Source organism: Delphinapterus leucas, chromosome 17 (genome assembly GCF_059928025.1).
Source record: "Delphinapterus leucas isolate spDelLeu-1000000601 "Yukka" chromosome 17, BTC_Dleu_Yukka2, whole genome shotgun sequence".
NCBI lineage: Eukaryota > Metazoa > Chordata > Mammalia > Artiodactyla > Monodontidae > Delphinapterus > Delphinapterus leucas.
Genome location: NC_143145.1, coordinates 82,182,108 through 82,205,359, shown reverse-complemented (window position 1 = coordinate 82,205,359; position 23,252 = coordinate 82,182,108). Strand labels below are relative to the sequence as shown.

General features: G+C 40.5%; 1 pseudogene; it reads left to right on the top strand.

The window, feature by feature from the left end:
- Window positions 1-21,428: 21,428 nt before the first annotated feature.
- Window positions 21,429-22,981, top strand: LOC111165840 (signal peptidase complex subunit 2 pseudogene; annotated as a pseudogene).
- The last annotated feature ends 271 nt before the right edge of the window (window positions 22,982-23,252 follow it).

Below are 23,252 nucleotides of genomic sequence, written 5' to 3'. Positions count from 1 at the left end.
TGTAAATGTGAGGGTTTATTTCCAGACTCTTAATTCTATTGCATTGATCTATATGTCTATCCTTATTCCAGTGTCATGCTGTTTTGATTACTGTAACTTTGTAGTAAGTTTTGAATTTAGGAAGTTTGAGTCCTCTAACTTTGTTCTTCCTCAAGATTGATTTAGCTACTCTGGGTCCCTTGAATTTGTATAAGAATTTTAAGATCTGCTTGTCAGTTTTTGCAAAGAAGCCATCTGGGATTTTGCTAGAGATTGTGTTGAATTTTTAGATCAATTCGGGGAGTACTGCCATCTTAACAGTACTAGGTTTTCTGATTCATGAACACTGTTGTCCTTTCATTTACTTAGATCTTCTTTAATTTTTTTCAACAAAGTTTTCTACTTTCAAAGTATGTTCCACACTTTTTTGTTAAATTTATTCCTACGTGTTTTGTCATTTTTGATGCTGTAGTAATATGAATTGTTTTCTTAATTTAATTTTGGATTGTTCATTACTAGTGTTTACAAATACAATTGATTTTATATTGATATTGGATCCTGCAACCTTGCTGAAGTTATTAGTTCTAATAGTTTTTTACTGAGATGAAGTTTACTTAGGATCAATCACTGTAAAGTGTACAATTCAGTGGCATTTTGTACATTCACACTGTTGTGCAACCATTACCTCTTCTAGTTCCAAAATCTTTTCATTCACCACAAACTGAACCCTCTGTCCCATAAGCAGCTGCTCCCTTATTCCCATATACCCACAGTACCTGGCAACCACCAGTCAGCTTTCTGTTTCTACGGATTTACCTAGTCTGGATATTTTTTGATGTTTCTGTGAAGAGATGGGCCTTTGAGCTATCTACTCTGCCATTTTCCCTGACATTACTCCTTTAAGTGTTCTTTAAGTTCAAATTGTAATTCTCTATATAAATTCATGTCATATGCAAAGAGATTTTTACTTCTTCCTTTCCAACCTGGATGACATTTTTCTCTTTGTCAAGTTGTCCTAGCTAAACACCCAACATGCTATTGACTAGAACTGGTGAGATTAGACATCCTTGTTCTGTTCCCACTCTTAGGGGAAAGCTTTTGGTCTCCCTATTAGTTATGCTGCTTGCTATAGGTTTTTCATAGATGTCTTTTATCAGATTGAGGAAGTTTGTTGAGTTTTTGTTTTGTTTTAATCCAGAAAGAGTGTTGAATTTTGTCCTGTGCCTTTTTTTTTGTATATTGAGATGATCATGTGGTTTTGTCCTTTATTCTATTGAAATGGTGTATTACATTAATTGATTTTCAAACGTTAAATCAAGTTTGCATTCATTCCTGTGATAAATCCCATTTGGCCACGCTATATAGCTTTACTTACATATTTCTGGATCTGGTTAGTATATTTTGACAATTTTACACCTATATTTATAAGGGAAATGGTTCTGTAGTTTTAATTTCTTGAGGTATCTTTGTCTGGTTTTGGTATCAGGGTAATACTGGCCTTATAGAGTGGGTTGGGAAGTTTTTTCTTCTTTTCTTATTTTTTTAAAGAGTTTGTGAAGTATAGGTGGTAATTCTTCTTTAAATGTTTGGTAGAACTCATCAGTGAAGCCATCTGGACTTGAAATTTTCTTTGTGGGTAGTTTTTTTTTTTTATTGCTAATTTAATCTCTACTTATAAGTCTATTCAGATTTTCTATTTCTTCTTGGGTCTTCTTGATAGTTGATGTCTTTCTAGAAATTTGTCCGATTTGTTGGCCTACAGTTATTCACAGTAACCCCTTATAACCCTTTTTATTTCTGTAAAGTCATTTCTTTTTTATTTCTGATTTTTGTAATTTGAGTGTTTTGTCTTCTTTGCTTGGTGTATTAGTCTGCTCAGGCTGCTATAGGAAAACACCACTGACTGGGTATCTTAAATAGCAGAAACTTATTTTCTCATAGTTCTGGAGGCTGGAAGTCCAAGTCCAAGGTGCTGGCTGGTTCAGTTCCAGGTGAGAACTTTCCTCCTGACTTTTAGATGGTTGTATTCTTGTTGTGTGCTCATATGGCCTTTCCTCACTGTGTGCATGAGAGAGAGAGAGGAAGCAAGCTCTCTGATGTCATCTCTTATAAAGACACTAATCCTATTGGGTCAAGGACCTACCCTTATGAACTCATTTGACCTTAGTTACTTCCTATAAGCCAGAAGGAGAGTACTCACCAGAAACCAGGTTGGCTGGAATCTTGATCTTGGACTTCCAGGCTGCAGAGCTGTGAGAAATAAGTATCTGTTGTTTGTCCCACCCATTTAATCTTGCTAAAGTTTTGTCAATTTTGTTTACCTTTTCAAAGAACCAGCTGTTGGTATTGTTGCTTTTCTGTATTGTTCTGACCCATTTACCTTTACACTCATTTATTCCACATACATTTTTGAGCGCCAACCACTATGCTAAGGTTCTGGTAATATAGATGAAGTCATTTTTCTTGCCCTCATGGAGGACATTGTCCTCCACATTATTCTCAAACTTTAATGTGAAAAACTATTTTCCTAAATATTCAAAAGTAAATATTGCTAGATCACATATAGAGAGAGATTATATTTCATTGTATCTAGGCTAGGACCTAAGATAATTAGGTAATTGTGATGCACTCATTCATGAACCATACACTGAGATTTATAACTCTGGTGAGTGAACCAGACTATTAGGATTCAGTAAAAAGGAGCTCTGAGAGAAGTGTTCAGAGGCAGCTGGGAATTACAGAGACACCAGGAGGAATCAATAGGACTTAGAGGTAAAGCCGGGGGTGAACAGGGAAAGTTATCAGAAGGAAATAATAACTGAGCTAAATTTTAAAAGTAAAAGTTAAGAAGATTAAGAAAGGAAAGACTATCCCAGAGGGAGGTGGTGGGTAGGGATAGGGGGAGGGGGCCAGGATGAGGAAAGTCAAGGTGGGGGAAATTAACACCCTACATGCAGGCAGGGAATTGAAGATAGTCTGATATTGCTGGAAAGTAAAGTGGCATCTCTGATGAAACACTTGCTTAATTATATCTTTTTTCCTTTTTCCCCTTTTACAAATCCTGATCCAGGCTTAGTTGGGCTGTCATTCCTTGAAGAAAGACTGTGTGGATTTAGGTTTTAAGTTTGCCTTTTTTTTTTTTTTTTTTTTTTGCGGTACGCAGGCCTCTCACTGTTGTGGCCTCTCCCGTTGCGGAGCACAGGATCCAGACGCGCAGGCTCAGCGGCCATGGCTCACGGGCCCAGCCGCTCCGCAGCACGTGGGATCTTCCCGGACCGGGGCACGAACCCGCGTCCCCTGCATCGGCAGGCGGACTCTCAACCACTGCGCCACCAGGGAAGCCCAAGTTTGCCTTTTTCTTGTTAAGTCATAATACCATCCTCCAGGCACTGTCATTCTGGTACAGTTTACTTATCAAGGGACCCAACTGGTTCATTAGCTCAGTAGTCTTGGCCCATCAGTGAATTGGTTTTCAAGGTATGTGAGCAGCCAGGTGGTGGTGATTATATTAAACTTGATATCTATGCCAGTCAATTAATTAATGGCAAAAGTGAAAACAAGTGCTTTGAGATAAGGGACAATATATTTTCTGTCCTCTTAACCAGAAGAATATCATAAGTCATATGGACAGCAAACAGGAAATAGTGGAATTGACAACCAGTATATAAAACCAAAAATAAAACAAAATATGCAAGACTCCATAATCCTTGGTTTGTGTCTCAAAGACTGAAAGAAATTTCTCATGTGTGTAAAATATTTTTTCTAAAAATGTCTGTATGTTATACATCTATATTTATAGAAGAAATATTTTTAATCCAGATCTACTTGCTTTAGTATCCATCTTCTTGATTGCTCACTTAAAATTATCCCGCTTTTCCAGTCATGGCATCTCTTCTCTGAAATTTTTGTTAGGCCTGTAGAATTCACGTGTAAAAAGCCAGAATTATTAATTCAGCAAAATTTCCTATTATGTTTTCTTCCCTCCACGGGGTATGAAGTTTGTTCTTAAGAGGAAAAGGTGGGCCGGGGAAAAGTTAGTAGAAAGTTATTAGAAAAGTTATTAGAAAAAGATGGTGTTGCAAAGCCAGGTTAAGCCCAGAGCTAGATGTTCTTTTCCTCTTGAGCCATGGCACGCATGATCTCTCCATGGGATAAGACCTTATTCCTGAAATCTCAGTGGTAGAGAAAATCCTTAGATGCCTTGTCAACCGGAGTATTTTTATTTGATTCTTGCTTTAATCTGAAAATAATGTAATGTTTGAGTAGCATATAACTACTTGCTAGCATGTAACCAGTGTCACTGATTGTGATAGAAACTATCACTCTCCATCTGGTGTATTTGGGTAATCTCAAACACAGGGCAAATCAAGGGCACCTAGGATCCTCTGTCCTGAAGCTTTTCACAAAAACAGAAGATGCAGAGTGGCTGAGGATGCAGTTCTATGGTAAGCTATTCCTCAATCACATTTGTCCTGCTTTTGAGAAAAAACACCGAAAGGTCAAGCAATGTTTCTGCGTGATGATATTTTAAATTACATAAAATAGCTGCCTATCACCCAATGAGCTCTTGCTTAGGAATGTACTCTTACCACTTTTGGTCCTTTTTCTTAAGCACAAAATGCAAAGTCTATACTTCTGTGATGCTAGGCTTCCCCTTCACGCCCCTGAAGTACAGAACGCACGGGTCCTCAGGGGCGTGGAGGGGAAGCTGACCAGAGTCTTTTGGGCAGCAAAGTGGTGATCTCTTTACAGAAGTGCAAAGTAAACACCAGAGGCCCTTGGAAAGGCTGTTGTCTTTGCGATGAACAAAGGTTGCTTCTTATTGAAAATGACCCAAATTTCCCTTCCCAGGTTTTATTGACTGTGTTTGCTCTTCTCAGAAGGACCACTAGTTCTTTCCTTTACCTTCTCCGACCACATGTGGTCCATCATGCCCGCCTACGGGAAATCCCACCCGTATCCCCTCTGGTAGTTGCACACTCACACCTCGGCAGGCATACCCCTCACCCTCATACACGGTCAGGGACCCTCACGGAGGCATCAAGGCCAGACACGCAGCTGGAAACACGGACCATGGCATCCTTTCAACATGGATAATTTCCGCTTATAGTATCGTAACTCACATGGGTGCTTTAATCTTCGGTCAGCTTTAACCCCAAAGCTGTAGACCAAGAGTCTGATGTGTCATCAAATCATATGGTAAAATTGGTGATGACATAAAGGTCCTGGATTTGCTGTAGCTCAGTCTCTCACTGAAAATGGAAGTGAACCAGGTTAAGTTAGGTGTGTATTAATTAACCACGTGTTTATGACAACTGCTGCATTCTGCTTCAGAGACAGAAGCCACTCCTTCCATCCCCACCAGACAGCCCCTGGGGTCAGGCAGTGTGACTGAACCATGACCTCAACAGTCCCTGCGAGGAGACTTGGCAAGATGAAAAGTGGGTGGTACTTTTTCAGATTTCCTCACTTCTGCTTGTATTTCCTTTCCTCTGATTTGTTGTCATTTTTTTGGAATGAGTATTTAAATGTATTATGTTAGGCAACTTATTTCTTCAAGGGATCAGATCATTCTTCTGCTACTGATAATTTTCTCAGCATATGCGTTTTATTGGTGGCTGTAACATGGAAAGGTGGCCAGGCATCTGGCCTCGGGAGGACCGTGCTCTCAGCGTCTCCCCACAGACGCTTATTCTTCTTGGCTGAAACCATCCTCCCTCCCCTCGCCCTCCCACCCGTCTGCCTTCTCCTCATATTTCTCTCCTCCTCTCTCCCTGTTCGTTCACTTACTCAAGGCCATTCCTCTCTCTAGTCTCGATTCAAATCCTAGCCCCCCACGGAAAACCACTATGTGTCACATTTCTTTTCAAATTTATAAAACACAGATGAAAACAGCACCAACCTCCTAGAGCTTTTGTGAAGATGAACCCTATAAAGCCCTCAGGACAGCATCCAGCATCACCCAGGGGTCAGTCACGTTTGTTGTCATTGTCACTTCATGCAGCCACATCTGCGCCCAGCGTCGGTCAGAGACACGGACAAGGTCCTGAACACCTACACAGAGTCAGTGCGATTTGGTGCCTCGTTTTCCCCGTTTGAAAAATAAGGCTGATAAATGCCATCTCCATGAGGAGCTGTTCTGACTGCTTGAGCTGCACCAATTTACTTTACCTTCACCTCCTGAAGGTGAATGAATTTTTCAAAATTGTTGCCACTTTTCTTTAGGAAGCAGTTCACTGCTCCAGCGACCAAAATAGAATTCCATTGGCCTAAATGAGACCATACCCCTTCCAAAGTAAGCGTCTTCCTCCCTGATTCCTGGGGGGATATTTGAAAATGACCTTGGACTTCTTAGGAGGCTGTCGGAGTCCCAAAGGGACGCTTCTCCTTGAGTAGCCACCTTGTCCTGTGGGCTGCTGGTACTTCTAAATTCAAAAAGGAATCTCTCTCTTGGAGGTAATGTGCTGCTCCCGAGAAGGAGAGTTTGCACACCTGAGCACAGGTCATTTCCCGGGTGCAGAGACTGATTGGAATTAGGGGCAGCTGAGGTGCACGGTGAGTAACACACTGACCACCTTTTGCCAACTTATTGGATGAAACTGTCTAGGACACAAATGTTGTTTTCTTCCCCTGTTCCATCAGATATGCCCACCTGGCTGGTGGTTCCTGATGAAAGACATGAGTGGAACTTGAAGACAGGTTTTTAGTTTGAAACCTGTGTCCTGGGGAGTGAGGGAGCCCAGAAGACCTTGGCTTCCCAGCTGTCTGAGCCCCTGGGCTGTACATTGCTACTTGATGGGTTTAAACCATAATTCCCCTGCTTCTGGCCTCCTGGGTAAGCAGGCTCCTCGCCCGTCCTTCTCAGTCATTACAAAGACTTCAGAACAAGCCTTTATCTTAAAGCAGTACTGACTAGTCCTAGCATCGTCACTGGATTTACATTTGACAGAAATAAGACTAATTGTACTGAGTTCTCCCTTTGTGCCGGCTACTCTTCTAAGTACTTTGGATGTATTAAGCTTTTAACCTGTACAACAATTACATAATCCAAGCACTACTAATATTCCCTTTATGTGATGTGGAAACTCATGTATAATTAGGTTAAATACCTTGCTCTTGATGATAAAATACAGCTAGAAGGTAAACAAATCAAAGTTTGAATTCTGACACTAAATCTAACCCTAATCCAATCCGAACCCTAAACCTAAATCTAAACAAGACTCTAACCCTAACCGCAACCCACTGTCTTCAGAAACTTCACTCTTAGACACTATGCTATAGTGAACTATTATTTGGGCACTGGTGAAATCAGTTCAATACAAAAAATTTAAAAATGCATGGGGATTACTATCTGGTGGGAATGATAATATAATTTATTAAACACAGTGATGGCTTCATGAGTAACTAAATGTTATGGCTTTGGGCTAGAGTGACTTGAAGAAAATATTTAAAAGGTGCATTTGTCATTTATGCCTAAGTTCCTCATAGTTTTCAGGTAGAAAATGCTCCATTATGACTAAAAGATGATTCATCTACAAGAGTAACAGAAATGGGATTTTCATTTTTAAAGTTGCGTTACCATTCTCAAAAAAAAAGTTCTCTTTTCTTGTAAGACTTGATCTTGCTTCAGAGATGCTAGTAAGCAGTAACTATATTTTATCATTGAAATAAAGTGCTGTCAAAATATTAAATTAGTTACATAGCAAGCCAGCTACTGAGCACAAAAATATTAGGTCTGTTTCGCCCCGAAGATTGGCAAGGTGCAAAGGAGAGTGGAAAACATCAACATTCTAATGGATTTGCCATGAACTGAAAGCTCATTTAGAAAATGATAGATTCTTTCCCCTCGTGAGCCAAACACCAGCTGTAGGGTCAATGGAAATTAAATTTCACATTCAGTTTTATATTCAAACACAGTAAGAATGAAAATCAAATTCAGGAGCCATAAATAGGTCAGGTAAATAAGGCAAGGAATATATTTCAGTGATGCTGTCCATCCCCAGGATTTTTGCCCCAAGAATGATTAGAAGAGGTCATTGCACATCAAATATGTGCTTAGTATCTGCTTGTTGATTGAATGAAGGAAATAAGTCATCACAGCTGATCTGCATGTTTGAATAGGTTGAGAGAGAGAGCCTTCAAGATACTGATGAACCATATCATAGAATTTTAGCTAAGCTGTGTCTTCCAAGAGCTTATAGCAAGGATGATACACTTTTAATGTGTTTGGGATTTTTTTTCTCAACCGACAGAGACATAAATTGCTTCATCTCATTAAAAAGCCTAAACATGTTAAAAAAATCACTCTTTGATAACAAATTCTCTCCAAAGTAAGATTTATTTAGGAATAGGGATTGGACTCTACATTTGGTAACTGTGGTCATCTATGTAAGTTGATCAGCTTGTTTAAATTGATAAAACTTCCCATGGAAAGGGGGGAAGAGTGCCAACAGCACACTGTAACCTTTCCAGCCTTTGCTCCCTATAATAGTAGAGGGTTACCACTGAGCGTGTCTACCTACGGCACTTAGGGGCTAACTCAATCCAATTGCCGTTACTTGTTTCTTCTTTCACATGGACTGAATAATAAACTTACTGGGTGTTGAAGTTGGGCTGGGTGACTTCATACACATATGTGACGGAATATACAACCGTTCATGTTACTCTCTTGCTTAAACCCTTTCATTGGACTGAAACTGAGAGGCAGGTCCCCTCTTGGGGCTCATGATGACATTCCAGGACTGAGAGCTGACACTAAACTAGAGAGAAAGTGACCGAGCTCAGATAAATTTTGAAGGAAAAAAAGAATTTTTACCTGTAAATTAAAAATGGTAGTGTGATACGATAGGAACATTAATAAAAATGGTGGTATTGGGGTGGGGGAGATTTATGGGCAAGGATTACGGGTTAGATTTTATGTTCACTTGAGCTGAAGGTGAAGGTAAAACAGACATGTCAAAAACTAAGTAAGGCCTTAAAAATGTGAGGCTAGAATATATTGGACAGGCCAGGGCTGAAGTTATCACGTGAGAACGCTGGACAAGAAAATAAGTTCAGGTGCGAAAAAGGCAGCAAGAATAGATTTGGCAGAAGGATTCATAAGAAAATTCATAGGAAAGTCAAAGAGGTACAGTTGATGTCATTAATGATGCAGCAAATCATAAATCACAGGAAAAAAATATGGAGTCAAAGAGGGTGATTTTTGAGACATCCTAAAAAGTTTATTTTCAGTCTTAACCAAGTTCAATGGCTCTATCCTCTTCTCTGAGATGTCTTTCCTCTGGCTGGAGTTGGTATGACTTCACTCAACCTTATCCCTGCATTAGAATGTGTGGAAATTTTGAGAAACAGCTAGAGTGGGAATTAGCAATTTAAGTCTTTGGATTAAATATTATCCTTTTTCTTTATTTATCTTTTCAAAAGTACATGGGACTTCCCTGGCGGTCTAGTGGTTAAGACTCCACGCTTCCATTGCAGGGGACAGGGGTTCGATCCCTGGTCGGTGAACTGAGATCCTGCATGCCACTCAGCACGGTCAAAAAAATTTTTTTTAATTAAATTAAAATTTTAAAAAAGTAAATCCTCCTAGATGTTGAAATCTACTAGGTGATTAACATTTTAGTGGAAATTAATTTTTCAGATTTCTTTTTTTGATGGTAGAAAGAAACGTTGGTGCAGACGAGGGTGCTGAAATGGAGGCGACCCCACGGAGTCTGGAGTGGATGACAAATGTGGGCCCCATGTGAGTACTGTGCCCACCAGCTCCCACCCCGCCGAGGCAGCCGCTTTGATGGGAGGCTGTGTAGGGCACCTGCAGGGTGGCCTTTCAGCACCTCCTCAGGGCTCTTTTCACACCTGCCCCGTGGGTGGACGCTGCTCCCAGCCCCGTTCCCTACCTCTGACCTTTCAATTCCAAGACTTTGGAGTTGGGTTGCCCAGGGCTTGCAGCCTAAGTAAACTCTCCCCTGCAGGCAGGGGAGCAGGGATGATGCTGAGGTAGTCTTGGTCAAACCCCACTTGACTGTTGGGACACTAGCCTCAGAGGGATCACTGTCCAGCTTATCACACCACACCTGATTATAGAGGTCCTTCCCTGTGCCAGCCTGGGGGCAAACGACTGGGCAGGCAGCCCCCACGTGGGCAGCCAGGTGCCCTCAGGGTTCTGACTCCAAGCCCCAGCTCCTGTGGGGGAAGGACTCTCTCCAGACAGAGGGGTAACTTGGTTGGCGTGCTGTTCAAAGGGACTGGTTTTAAAATAAGTTAATCTGCTTTCCATGAACCAAAAATACCGGGGCCAAACTGGTCCTTTTATGACTTAATCACTACCTTTTCTTTTGGACTGCTTCACGTTTTGTGAGTTATCTCAAAGTTCAAGTTGCTATTCAGTATTCTGGAAAAGGGAAGGAACATGTCTTATATAGTATTCAAGAGTCTTTTGATAAATATGGCCATTGGAAAGGATTATCATCCTGGCTGCTTCTGCCTGAATCGTCCTGTGACACATGGAGAGTTGTTCCATGCTATGGATCAACACAGCATCCTTTCTCTCTGGGTTATGACTTCGGATGACAAATCCTCCCCCCATCTCCCCCTTAATATGTATTTTCTCCCTTCATCCTAAAATGTTTTGCGCTATCGCAGGGTGTTTCTCCTGAGTTATTGCCATGTATGTTATACCTACTTGAGAGTTACTAAAACAGCTATTCTAAAACATAATTGTTTGTTTATCCCCCCAAACTCCAAAACAGCTTATGATCTTAAAAAAAAAAACCCAAAAAAACAAACCTTAATACAACATCAGTATGATCATGCAACAAATAACCTCTTAAATATACATAAAAACTCTAAATCACTCTTTTCCTTACATCTGAAAAATAATAGATTAAAAATGTATTCTTCTCCCTCAGAAAAAAACTAATGACACAGGAACATTTATTTTTCTTTGCTCCTCAAATTTGTGTTTTAGTAGCTGAGAGCAGATGAAATCTTTTATCACTATATTTAGATGTCAACCAGGCAGGTTGGTGCCATGGCAACAGCTGCACAAAGAAATGTTAGCAGGAGAGACTCTGGCGGGCTGGGAGAGGTGCTTACTTAGTGCTGCTTGAGTGGATTAAAGATAGGCTTGGCCAAGGCCACGTGCCTGGCTTCTCTTGTGTCCCTGAAACAAGGGAAGCACATGAGTGCCACTGTCACCTGGTATCACTGAAGTCCAAGAAACGGCTGAAGGGTGGATACAAACAAGCCTCTGTGCTTTAGTCCCCTCACCCGGATCCAGGCTCCTCTGATCCCCAGTGATGCTGCCTTGGCCTTAAAACATCCTATTAGCCTTGAGTCCCAGGATTGTTTTAGATGATCACTTTATAATAAGATATGGATAAAATAAGTTCATTCCCCTGCATCTGTATTCCATGTGATTCCCGCATACTGATCTGAAAGAAGAAATCACCCAGTCATCAGTTCTTATTGGGAGCTTGCCTTTGGGCCGATACTGTTTCAGGCGCTAGAGATGGAGAAACGAAAAAGACAAGCAGGGTACGCGTCTTTCCAGCTTCAACTCACTGGGAGAGAGACAGATAATATACGACAGCAAATAACAATGCCATATGCGCAAATGATGTGAAAACTACCAGAAGGCAGTTTTCACATGACGGGGCTGGGATTGTGGGTGGAGGAAAGACTGCCACTTGAGTTGAGACTTGAGTAATGGGAAGACGGACCCCTCAGGATGCAGAGGATGTCTTTCCAGACAGGACAGCAGGGCAAAAGCCATGTTCCAGGAGCAAATACAGGTCCAGTATTGCTGCAGCGGGAGAGCGGCAAGCGCCAGGCCTGTGCCAAACCAGCTCGTCTAGGTCCCCTGCGCCCTCTTCAGAAGCCCTCACGTCTTCGAGCACCCCTCAATCAGGCCCAGGAGCCCCCAGGATGTGGTCTCCCCTGAGATCTAAAAGGAAGCGTGCATGTCTACCAGCAAAGAAAACGGCCTGTCTACCATTTCCTTCTTTCTAGAGAGCTCTCAGCAGCTGGACTAAAGCCCAAAAAGGCACTTCTACCCTCAGTGACCATCCAAGCTGCAGGTCAAGTGTCGCAGCTCCTGCTGGGTGACAAGAGGTGCTGCTAGATGGAGGCCCCTGCTCTGGCTTTGTAGCCCCCTCCCATGACTGCTGCTGCTTCCTCTGGACCTTTATCTTGTGCTCACGGGCACCCAGATGGCCCCAGGCCTCGTCGTTGGGTTGTCACAGTGACAGCTACCCCAAAGCTAGGGTGACTATGGAAAAGCTCTTCCTTCATTCTTGGACGTCACTCTTCTTCCCCAGGCCTTGGTCAGAGCACGTGGCCGGCACCTGGAGACAAACTGAGCACCTGGAAGACAGATACCCACCCTAAACTCATCCTTCACCCTCGAGGACCCTCAGCATCAGGCACCTGAACTTTCTCTTCCTTCGAGGTGAATTCTTTCTTTCCTTTCCAGGAGGTTTTCTTGTTTCTCATGTGATGGTACCGCTATCGGTCTTCCACAGGTGCAGACAGGCCCACATTTGGGAATGAACGCAGATTGGCTTCAAGGTGGTTCTTTATTTAGGAATATTTAAGGGTTGACCTGCCTTGGACAACTCTCTTCCCAGCACTACTCAAAATGCGCATTATATGGGTGAGCTATGTGGACTGAGCCACAGAGTTCCATAATGCTTCTCAGAAATGAATGGAAAGTCACTAGATGTTAGGACTTTCTCTTCTTGTTTAATTACAGTGGAATTTACAATGATCTGAAAGCTCCACTCCATCACTCTCTCTAGCTTTATTAAGAGGAACTTAAAAAATCTTAGAAATACGTTTTTTTCTGGCAAAAGAAAGGGTCTCTTTTGACCCTTGATCTAATTTCTAGCTCATCTGGTCACAAACGTTTGAGGGGGAAAGAATACAGAAGGCATAGGAATACGGGTAATGGGACCAAAGACGCACATTTCCTTAGACCAGCCATGCTGCCATATTCTCCATGTCTTAGTGAGGAATACGAATTAAACACCAAAGAATTAATTCTCTTTAAAAAGAGGATGGAACGCGGAAGCAGGACACATATGGGGCTACAGTTTGGAAATACATTTTTCAGGTTAAAATATAATGTGTTTTGTTTCGTATAAACTTGCTGTTCAAAAGGAGGAATGGATCTTCTCTTTGAGATACTGACCCTTAAAACAGTGAGAAATTGTACTTTTCCTCACATTTAATAGCAACTGCAGAGAGAGCCAGGACATTTGGCAACCAGCTCGAGAAGTATTATGGGATGCCTACCAAGGGGAAAGCACTGCGTTAAGACTTTGCAGTGGTTGAGCCCAGCCAAGGGCAGAGGACCATCACTGGTTCATCCACTCAGGGGACATTTATTGACCTCCACTGGGTAGATTACCTCTGAGAGCTGGTATCCAATTTACCGCAGTGTTAATAACACTTTCCAGCAGGGCTTCTTGTGAGAGATAAACGAGGTAAAGTTGCTTAAAAGTACTTGTTAACTAGTTAAATGGTAGGGGATTGGTAATAATTATTTTCCTGTCCTTTCCACTCTTTTCAAGATAAAATACTGACTTGGTTTATGACTCAAAAAAACAAAACAAAACTCCCAAACACTGGTTTAGTCTTACTTCCTATGACTTTCAAAACTGGACCTCTATTACACCAATCGTGTGTTAGTTTGCTGGGGCTGCCGTTAAAAAGTACCACAAACTGGGTGGCTTAAACAACAAAAGTGTATTGTCTCACAGTTCAAGACGTTAGATGTCCCAGATCAAGGTGTCGGCAGGGTCGGTTTCTTTTAAGGGGGAAGGACTGTTCCAGTCCTCTGTCCTTGGCTTGCGAGTGGCTGTCTTCATGTTCACAGGGCATTCTCCCCGCATCTCTGTGTCCAAATTCCCCTTTTTATAAGGATACACGATGTTGACGGGGGCCCACCCTAATGAATTCATCTTAAGCAATTATATCTGCATCGACACTAATTCCAAATGAGGTCACATTCTAAGATGCTGCGGTTAGGACCTCAGCAGGTGAGTTTGTCAGGGGTGGGAGGGGTGTAGAGGATAAAGAAGGGGACAATTCAACTTATAACAAGTGGTATAGTTTTACTTGCAGCGTTGGAACACAGGCTGCTCCTTTCGCCTCTCTCGCTCCCTCTGTTCTCCTAAAATCTCTTCCTATTGAAATCGCTCTCATCCTTCAAGTCTGATGCAATGCATACTATCTCCATGTCACTTTTCCTGATTTCTCTAACAGGAGTTGACCATTTTTTTAATCTTAAATGCACTTACTTTACTTTATTTTTAAAATAATTTTACATATTCTAGTACTTATTTTCTATATGATCTAGCACATAGTACAATTCAATCAATACATACTTTGAATGAACGAAGGTATTTGTGAAGATGTTTTTTCTTCCTAAGTAGGCTGTAGACTCTCAGAATAAAGGAACATGTTTATACTTATTTTTATAACAAATGTTTTTAACACAGACCCTTGTAGGTAGGGTGGATGGACGAAGGAAATACTCAAGGGGGAAAGAGGAGGCTCATTGGAGAAAGAACCCCACTCAGACAGGACCCCAAAAGATGACACTTCCTTAGTAGCTTTTCACAGAACAGAAGCTAGTTCTTAAGCTTGTTAGCTTTGAAAACTGATTCCAGCAGCAAATGGAGAGTGGTTTCATCTTTAAAATAAACACATGCATGAGGTCTATGGATAAAATCAGAAGATCGATTTATTAATTCACAATGAGAAATGAACTGTCATAAAAGCTGAAGGGTAATGTCTCTTGCTTAGACCTATGTGGGAAGCCAGATATAATCAGAAGTTTGCTGGGCGAGCATGGAGCCAGATCAAGGGAAAATCAATAAGTGATTTAAATATTTAATGACATCAGTCTATGATAGTTTGATGCATTTATCTCCATAGTCATGATCATCCTGCCAGTGGAATAACATTCTCGAGTCTGTTGGCTAAATGAACAGTCAGTACCAATGTTTGAATCCTGGGCCATTCTTTCTCTGTGTGAACTCGTTATCTTGTTTTATAATCTTCTGGGATCGCACCTTCCTTTTAATATCCAAATAAAATTCTTTATGGCTCCCATATAGTGTGGTTATACAAAATGCAGTCATTTCTCAAATATTGCTGAGAATTTCTTGTCCTAGTTTCCTAGTTGTTATTCATTATCTCTCACTCCAAACTACTGCTCCTAGGACCCCCCTCCCCATCACTTCTTGGCATCTTACTACTCTCTCTGTATGTTGTTTAATCTCTCGTGGGTCTAGTTAGTCCCAGCACCTGCATATAATCTTCTCTTTGTTCCCCAGAGGAACACTTGATTGTACTGGTTAACTCATTTGCTACATTTTTTTTCTGTCACTTTTTAAAATGTTCTCCATTTGAGTGTTTTAAATTAATATGAAGAGACCCCTTGGCTCAGGGGACAGCAACATCTGGGCAACCACAGACAAGCCCCTTGGGATAGAAGCTTCTCACTGATCCCACTTATTTTGAAATTCTTTAAATGAAGTGTCAAATCATCCCAGTAAAAATGTTTCAAATTGACAAAGTATCTCTGAGCTTCCTGCCTGATGCCTTCAGAACGTAGTCAATCGTCCTAGCTTTCCTTTTCATTAGCCACCAGGCGTATGTACTTCATTTGGTTTCATGGATCATGACACACTTTAAAAAAAATTTTCAACGTGAATTTTTGCAAGTTGCTCTAAAGTTTAGAAGAAACCTCAGCTTTTTTTTTTTTTCTCAAGAGAGTGGTCAATTTATTACAGAATGCTAGGGTTGTTACACACTTTATATTGTAGAGTGAAATCAGTGATAAATGGGCCCAACAGTGACTTTACTTCACTAGTTATTATAAACAGCCTTTAAAAATTTGGGAGGTGGGCTTCCCTGGTGGCGCAGTGGTTGAGGGTCTGCCTGCCAATGCAGGGAACACGAGTTCGTGCCCCGGTCGGGGAAGATCCCACATGCCGCGGAGCGGCTGGGCCCGTGAGCCATGGCCACTGGGCCTGTGCGTCCGGAGCCTGTGCTCCGCAACGGGAGAGGCCACAGCAGTGAGAGGCCCGCATACCGCAAAAAAAAAAAAAAAAAAATTTTGGGAGGTCTTAGTTTTATTACTAAATCAACTTTTATAATTTTGTAGATGGAAACATTTGGCCTGTCAAGACTAGGCTAGACCGGAGCTCAGGCTAAGCTGCTCCAAACCTGCATCTCCATCCTCTTTCCAGAATGGTACACGTCTTACCCAGACTCCCATTTCTCCCCCTTATATTTTAACTAGCAAACTGTTCAAGTTCTTTTTTAATAGATGATGTGTGGCTTTCAAATTGAGCTGGTTCACAGAGCTCAAAATTTCTGCACTTGATATTTTGCTGTTGGGAGGCGCTGTGCTGTTATGACAGTCGTGTGACTTGAAGCCACACAGACAGAAAGCAGTGGGACCTGGTGGGATAATAATGAGTTGCGGCCAGGCAGAGCATCTCTTAGAGTCCTGACTTGGTAGCCATGGGACACTGGGCAAGTCTCTTAACCACCATGAGGCTTAACTTACTTACCTTTCCAATGAGAAATAGCACAACTTACAGGGTTATGTAAGCAGTAAAAGGACAGTGTCTAGCATAGTAATGGATGTTTAATGATTAGAAGCCCTTAGTGTTGTTTTTCTATTTTATGTGTCACTTATCACATTTGTAAATGTGGGAAAATTATTTAACTTCTCTGAGTCTCTTTATGCCCAATGGCAAAATGGAGAAAAGAATATCAACCTCACAGGAATGTTATGAGGATTAAATGATAAAAATATGTACAGTGACATTCAATACGTATCTGTTCGTTTTTCTCTCCCTCTTTTCTCCTGTCAGTAATTTGTTCTGGTTCCTCTGAACCAGTGAACAGTTTAGATTGAACTTTTGATTGGAAGAACTTCATGCTAAGGGTGTTTGTGTCTTCATTTTAGGTGGCGTGTCATCTGCCCGTACACTCCAGAAGTGAAAACAACTTATGTATTGGGTTGTGGTTTTCTCGATTTTGAAAGCACCTCTTCCTTTCTGATGAGAGGTCCTGGCGTTTAGAACCTTGCCTCATAGCAGCGCTCACTCTGGGCAGAGTTGGTCAAGGATGCCCCTCTTGGAAAGGCCTACAAGCTCTCAAGTTTATTTCACAAAGAGAGGGGGTTGGAGCTTATGACTCAGCTTCACGCAAAGTCAGCTCTTTTTCTTAGAATGAAAATTTTGTTGTGCTTCTCCCAGGGTACAGGTGAGGGTTCCATCCTTGCTAACCATGCCGGAACTTCCTGCTGGTGGATGTGTTCTGGGTGGAAGCAGTTGTCTCTGTTCTTTTGCAAACATTGGATGTAGAAAGCAGGCAGGGCTTTGGCATTTGAAAAAGGTGCTGTGAGGGAGACACCCACGAATGCAAGGGAACTGCTATCTGTGGCTCAGACCTGCTCAGGAGCAGGACAGACTACTCACCAACCACACTAAAACCCACAAGTGGTTAGTTTTTCCTTTTATTAAAATAAAAGTACTCTTATAATAATTATCAATGTGTTAATAATTTTCTAAAACAGTTTTGGGAGAGGAGTGACATAGCCGAGCATCTTTGTCGCTTTTGCTGTCAGAGAGCGTCGTAACTGTTTCCAGTTTATGGCCAACATAGACTCAGCATAACAGGCAGAGCTGGAATCAGCAGAACTTGACTTTATTTCCAATTCTGGAGTTTACTTATTGGAAGAATGTGAAAAAAGATAATGATACGTACACTCCAGCAATAACAAGACTTAGATTCTCAGAGCTATGGTCACTGAGAGGGAACGTGAGGCTCGGCCGGATGATGTGTGCACGGAAAACTCATCACAAGACCCAACAGCATTCACACGATAGACCATGCTTGCATCTCATCTTGTTTAATTAGGAAATGCAACTGGAAGTTGAAGTCTGGGAATTTAATAGATCCATTTCACACTGCTCTCAAAAGGTCCCAGGGTGATCTAGTTGCAAACAGCAAAATGCTTTACCTCTTACAGACCTTATGATTTATTTGTAAGAAAACAAAAGAAAATATTTTGATACTTACTCTGTGTTATTTCCACAGGTGATAAGGTGGTCTGCTAGCGTTAATATGTGCATTATTGTCTAATTTTTAATTACCTAGCCTTAATTTTATTACTTTTTTGAAAGGAAGTGAATCATTGTCATCTGCTTATAGCAAATTAAGTTATAGACAATGTGCTATTAAAAACCTTGAATAAGTTTAACAAGTAATTCTTAAGGAGGACAGATACTGCAAATTTGGTCTGAATTATTTTGAGACCTCCCAGAACAAAAAAGGGCTTTTACTGACTTTACCACCAAATCATAGAAGAAAAATTTGTATTTTACTGTCTTGTATTGTATACAACGGTATCTTGTTATGATTTAAGTAATTAATTTGGTATTAGAAGTATCTGATTAATTCAGATACATCCAAACCAGTGGGAACAATAATTATGTAAAAGAAGCATGAATAATTAAAAATGAAAAATTGTGAGTATCTAGTTCTAAAGCTTTTCAAAGTATTTGTTCTAGAACCAGCTTGTTGTGCAGAGCAGTGTCTAGGAGGGAAAAGTTAAGTACAAAATCACATTGTAGACTTCTCAGTTTAATCTTAATCTAAATGATACTCAACTGCCTAACCACAAATGAACACCTATGCTCATTATTATGTAGATACGGTTTTGCCAAAACATTCATTTGGATTTCAATCTCCTTTTCAATTAGAAATCCAGGAAAGCAGAAGTGTAGATGCCTTTGCCACTAAGACACCAATACTGGCAATCAAGTGAGGCCTACACCCCTGTCACGGATATAGTGTCAGTCAGTTTCAATCTGGTCACATGTTAGCTGTTGTTATGTGAGAACTGTCCTTTGCAGGAAAGTCTCTTTACATTTTCCTTATGCTACTCAAAAATGGCAATATATTTAGACTATATTATCCAGTCAAAATACACATTTTTATTTATTAGAGCAATTTCTTTTGGGTCTTTAAGTTACTGTCTGGTATAAGTTTGGCCCCCAAAAGAAACACAAATTTTCTAAAACAGCTCATTTCTCCTACATGCCTGTCTTTCTGATTTAAAGTAGGAGCGATATAAGCAATGGAAAGAGCACTTTCTATTGGGGGTTCTGCTGCCTACAGAAATGCTTGATTGAAAAAAGTAAAATATATTTCCTGAATTTTTTTTTTTTTTTGGTTATCACAGTTTTCATAATGAAAACAATTTTCTCTTACACTTATTATATCCTGATATAATTTGGTCAGAAAGCACATGGAAAATATGTCTAAAGGTTCAAGAAGAATCAGTTCAAGAATGTGAAAAATTTTGGCTAAGTACCTCTGATTTGAGGGGATGTCTGCTGCCAGATAGATGGAGTAGAAATACATTTCTATATTCCTGCCACTAAATACAACAACAAACCCTGGACATAACATGTATAACAAGTATAAGAAGACTCTGACAGGTGAGAGAAGAAGTCAGGCTGACTGGGACCACCAGGACCCAAAGAACAATGTGGAGGTGGACCCTCTTGGCTTTTCTTTTTGCCTCATGTGCCCCAGACAGAATGCTGGAGAAGCTACAGCCTGGAAATGCCAGTGGGCGCAGACAAAAAAAAAAAAAAAAAGTCCCAATAAAAGTCCTGCTCTCTCTCTAGCCAAATGACCAAAAAAGGAGAAGTCTAGAAAGACAAAAAATCTTTTAGGCAATAACCAGTCTCCTCTGGCCAAACCCCACAGAATGAAGTGTGGCTGCTTCTCCACCACCGCTGTGTCCCAGAGGAGACATTCTCTGGGCTGTAGTAAGATGCCCAATCCCATGGACAGGGTGATATCTGACCATGATGGAATCAAACTAGAAATCAAAAGCAGAAAGTAGAAGGAAAATCTTCAAACTTTTAGAATCCAAGCAACACACTTCTAACTCAGCCATGGCTCAACCAGGAAGTCTGAGGGGTAAACTAAAATTACATTTAAGTGAACAAAAATAAAAGCACAGAATAGCAGCAAATTTCATGGAGCACAGGTAAACCAGATGCTGAGAGGGAACTTGATAGCATTGAATGCCTACATTAGCAATGAGGAAAAGTCCTGAATCAATCATCTAAGCTTTTACCTAAAGAACCTAGAAATAGAAAATCAAAATGAACCCAAGCAAGCAGAAGGAAAGAAATAATAAAAAGCACAAATCGAGGAAGTTGAAAATAGAAAAAAATATATAGAAAATCAATGAAACAAAACCCTGTTTATTTGAGAAGTCAATAAAATTATCAAATAAGAGTGATAAAGAACAAAAAGATGGAAGACACAAATTAATAACGCCAGGAGTGAAGCATGGAGCATCACTACAGACCCCACTTCAAAAATGTAATAAGAAAACACTGTACACAACCATACATACACAAATTTGACAACTTAGATGAAATGGACCTATTCCTCCAAAGCAAGAACTACTACAACTTACCCAATGTGAACTAGATAATTTGAATAGCTCTGCCACTATTAAGGAAATTGTATTTGTAATTAAAAACCTTCCAAAGAAGATATCTCCAGACCAGATGTTTTCACTAGAGAAGTCTATGAAACATTTAAAGGAAAATTAGCTCCAATGCTACACAATATCTCCTAGAAAATAAAAGAGGAAACACTTGCGAATTCATTTTATGAAGCTAGTGTTATCCTGATACCAAAACCAAAGACAGTACAAAACAAAACAAAACAAAACAAAAAGCATTATAGACCAATAGCACTCATGAATATAGACAAAAAATCCCTAATAAAGCATTAGTAAATATAATTCAGCAATATACAGAAAGAATTTTACATCTTGGTCAAATGTGATTTATTCCAGGAATGCTAGGCTGATTCAATATTTAGAAGGCAATAAGGCAGTCCACCAATACTAACACAAAAATCATGTAATCCTATCAATTGATGCAGGAAAATCATTTGACAAAATTCAACACTAATTCATGATTGAGATCTCAGAAAACTAGGAACAGATGGTAAGTTCTTCAGCTTGACAAAGAACAGCTACAAAGAACCTGCAACTAACATGATATTTAATGGCAAAAATTTGAATGCTTTCTTCCTAAGGTCAGGAAAAAGCAAGGAAGACTGTTCTCTCTGTTATCAAATGTAATAGAAGTTCTAATTACTTCATAAGGCAAGAAAAAGAAATATAGATGTACAAACCGGAAAGGAAGTGGGTAAACCCCTCCTTATTCATGCATGGCATGATTTTATATGCAGAAAACCCCAAGGAATCTACAAAAACGTTTTTAGAACTAATAATTGAATTTAGCAAGGTCACAGCATACAAGATCAACAGATGAAAAACAATTGTATTCTATATGCCAGCAATGAACATGTGCAGGCTGAAATTAAAAATATAATACCATTTGCAATACCTCCTAAAACAGTGGGAACATACATATGTGTAAACCTAACAAAACATGTATAAGACTTACTTGCTGAAAACTACAAAACACTGATGAAAAAAAAAACAACAAAGAAGATATAAATAAATGGGGAGAAATATCTGTTCATACACTGGAAGACTCTACATAATAAAGAAATCAATTCTCCCTAAGCTGATATCCTGGTTTAGTGCAATTCCTATCAAATTCAGAGCAAGATTTTTTTGTAGATATAGAAAATATTATTCCAAAAGAATATATGGAAAGGCAAAGGAACTACAGTAGTTAAAACAATTTTGATAAAGAAGGAGAAGGTGGGAAGAATCAGTCTACCCAGTTTTAAGCTTATTATGTAGTTACAGTAATCAAGACTGAATGGTTTCAGTGAAGGATAAACACTAGAGTCAGTGGAAGAGATTAGAGGATGAGGGAATAGCCCCACACAAAGACACCCAACTGATTTTTAGTAAGGGTGCAAAAGTGATGCAGTGAAGGAAGGAAAGCCTTTTCAACCAATGGCGTTGGAGCAATTAGACACCCATAAGGAAAAAACCTCATGGTCTAGAGTTGCACTAAGAGTTCTCACATGTGAAAAACCTGATCCATAAAAGAAAAAAAAAGATAAATCAAAGTTTAAAATTTTTGCTTTGCAGAAGATCCTGTTAAGGCGATGAAAAGGGGACAAGTAGGAGGGGAGGGAGACGCAGAGGCAAGCAAGATGGCAGTGACAGCTGCTCAGTGCGGGAGAGCCGGTGGTGGCAGTAGTAGGGCTGGCGGTGTCCAGCTGTGGGACAGGCAGTAGCCGCAGCAGCTTGCTGGATAAGTGGAAGATTGATGATAAGCCTGTAAAAATTGACAAATGGGATGGATCCGCTGTGAAAAATTCTTTGGATGACTCTGCCAAAAAGGTACTTCTGGAAAAGTACAGGTATGTGGAGAATTGTGGTCTCCCTGACCGTATCCTCACCATCTGTACCATCTCCTGTTTCTTCGCCATAGTGGCTTTGATTTGGGATTATACGCACCCCTTTCCAGAGTCCAAACCTGTTTTGGCTTTGTGCGTTATATCCTACTTTGTGATGATGGGGATCCTGACCGTTTATTCCTCATATAAGGAGAAGAGCATCTTTCTCGTGGCCCAAAGGAAAGATCCCACAGGGATGGATCCTGATGACATTTGGCAACTGTTGTCCAGTCTCAAAAGGTTCAATGACAAATACACTCTGAAGCTGACCCTCATCAGTGGAAGAACAAAGCAGCAACAGGAAGCCGAGTTCACCAAGTCCATTGCTAAGTTTTTTGACCACAGCGGGACACTGGTCATGGATGCGTATGAGCCTGAAATGTCCAGGCTTCATGACAGTCATGCCACTGTAAGCAAAATAAAACAGCCACTTCTAAAAGCAGCCATCTTTTGGCTGGATCATGCTGAATTAAAGGGTGAGGGAGAAAGAAACAGAGAACTTAACATGGATAAAGTAAGAAATGTAAAAAATGTCCATTTTGTCTTGAAATTTTAGTCCATTCTGGATAAATATAATTTTCTAGCTCAGTTATGATAAGTTGTAGCTCCGATATCTAGCTATAGCCTCTTTGGTCTGATGATTGCATTGTTTTGATTTGCTTTTCTGGAAAAGCAGTTTTGCTAAAAGCTGTACAGACTTTTTCCTCCATACCTAGCAGTACTTTATATGGTATAGCTTTGTGCCATGCAGCATTTGAAGACTCAGTTTTTAAAACTGTTAACCTGTTGCTGACTTTATTGTGTTAATTCCCATTTCAACAGCTGTT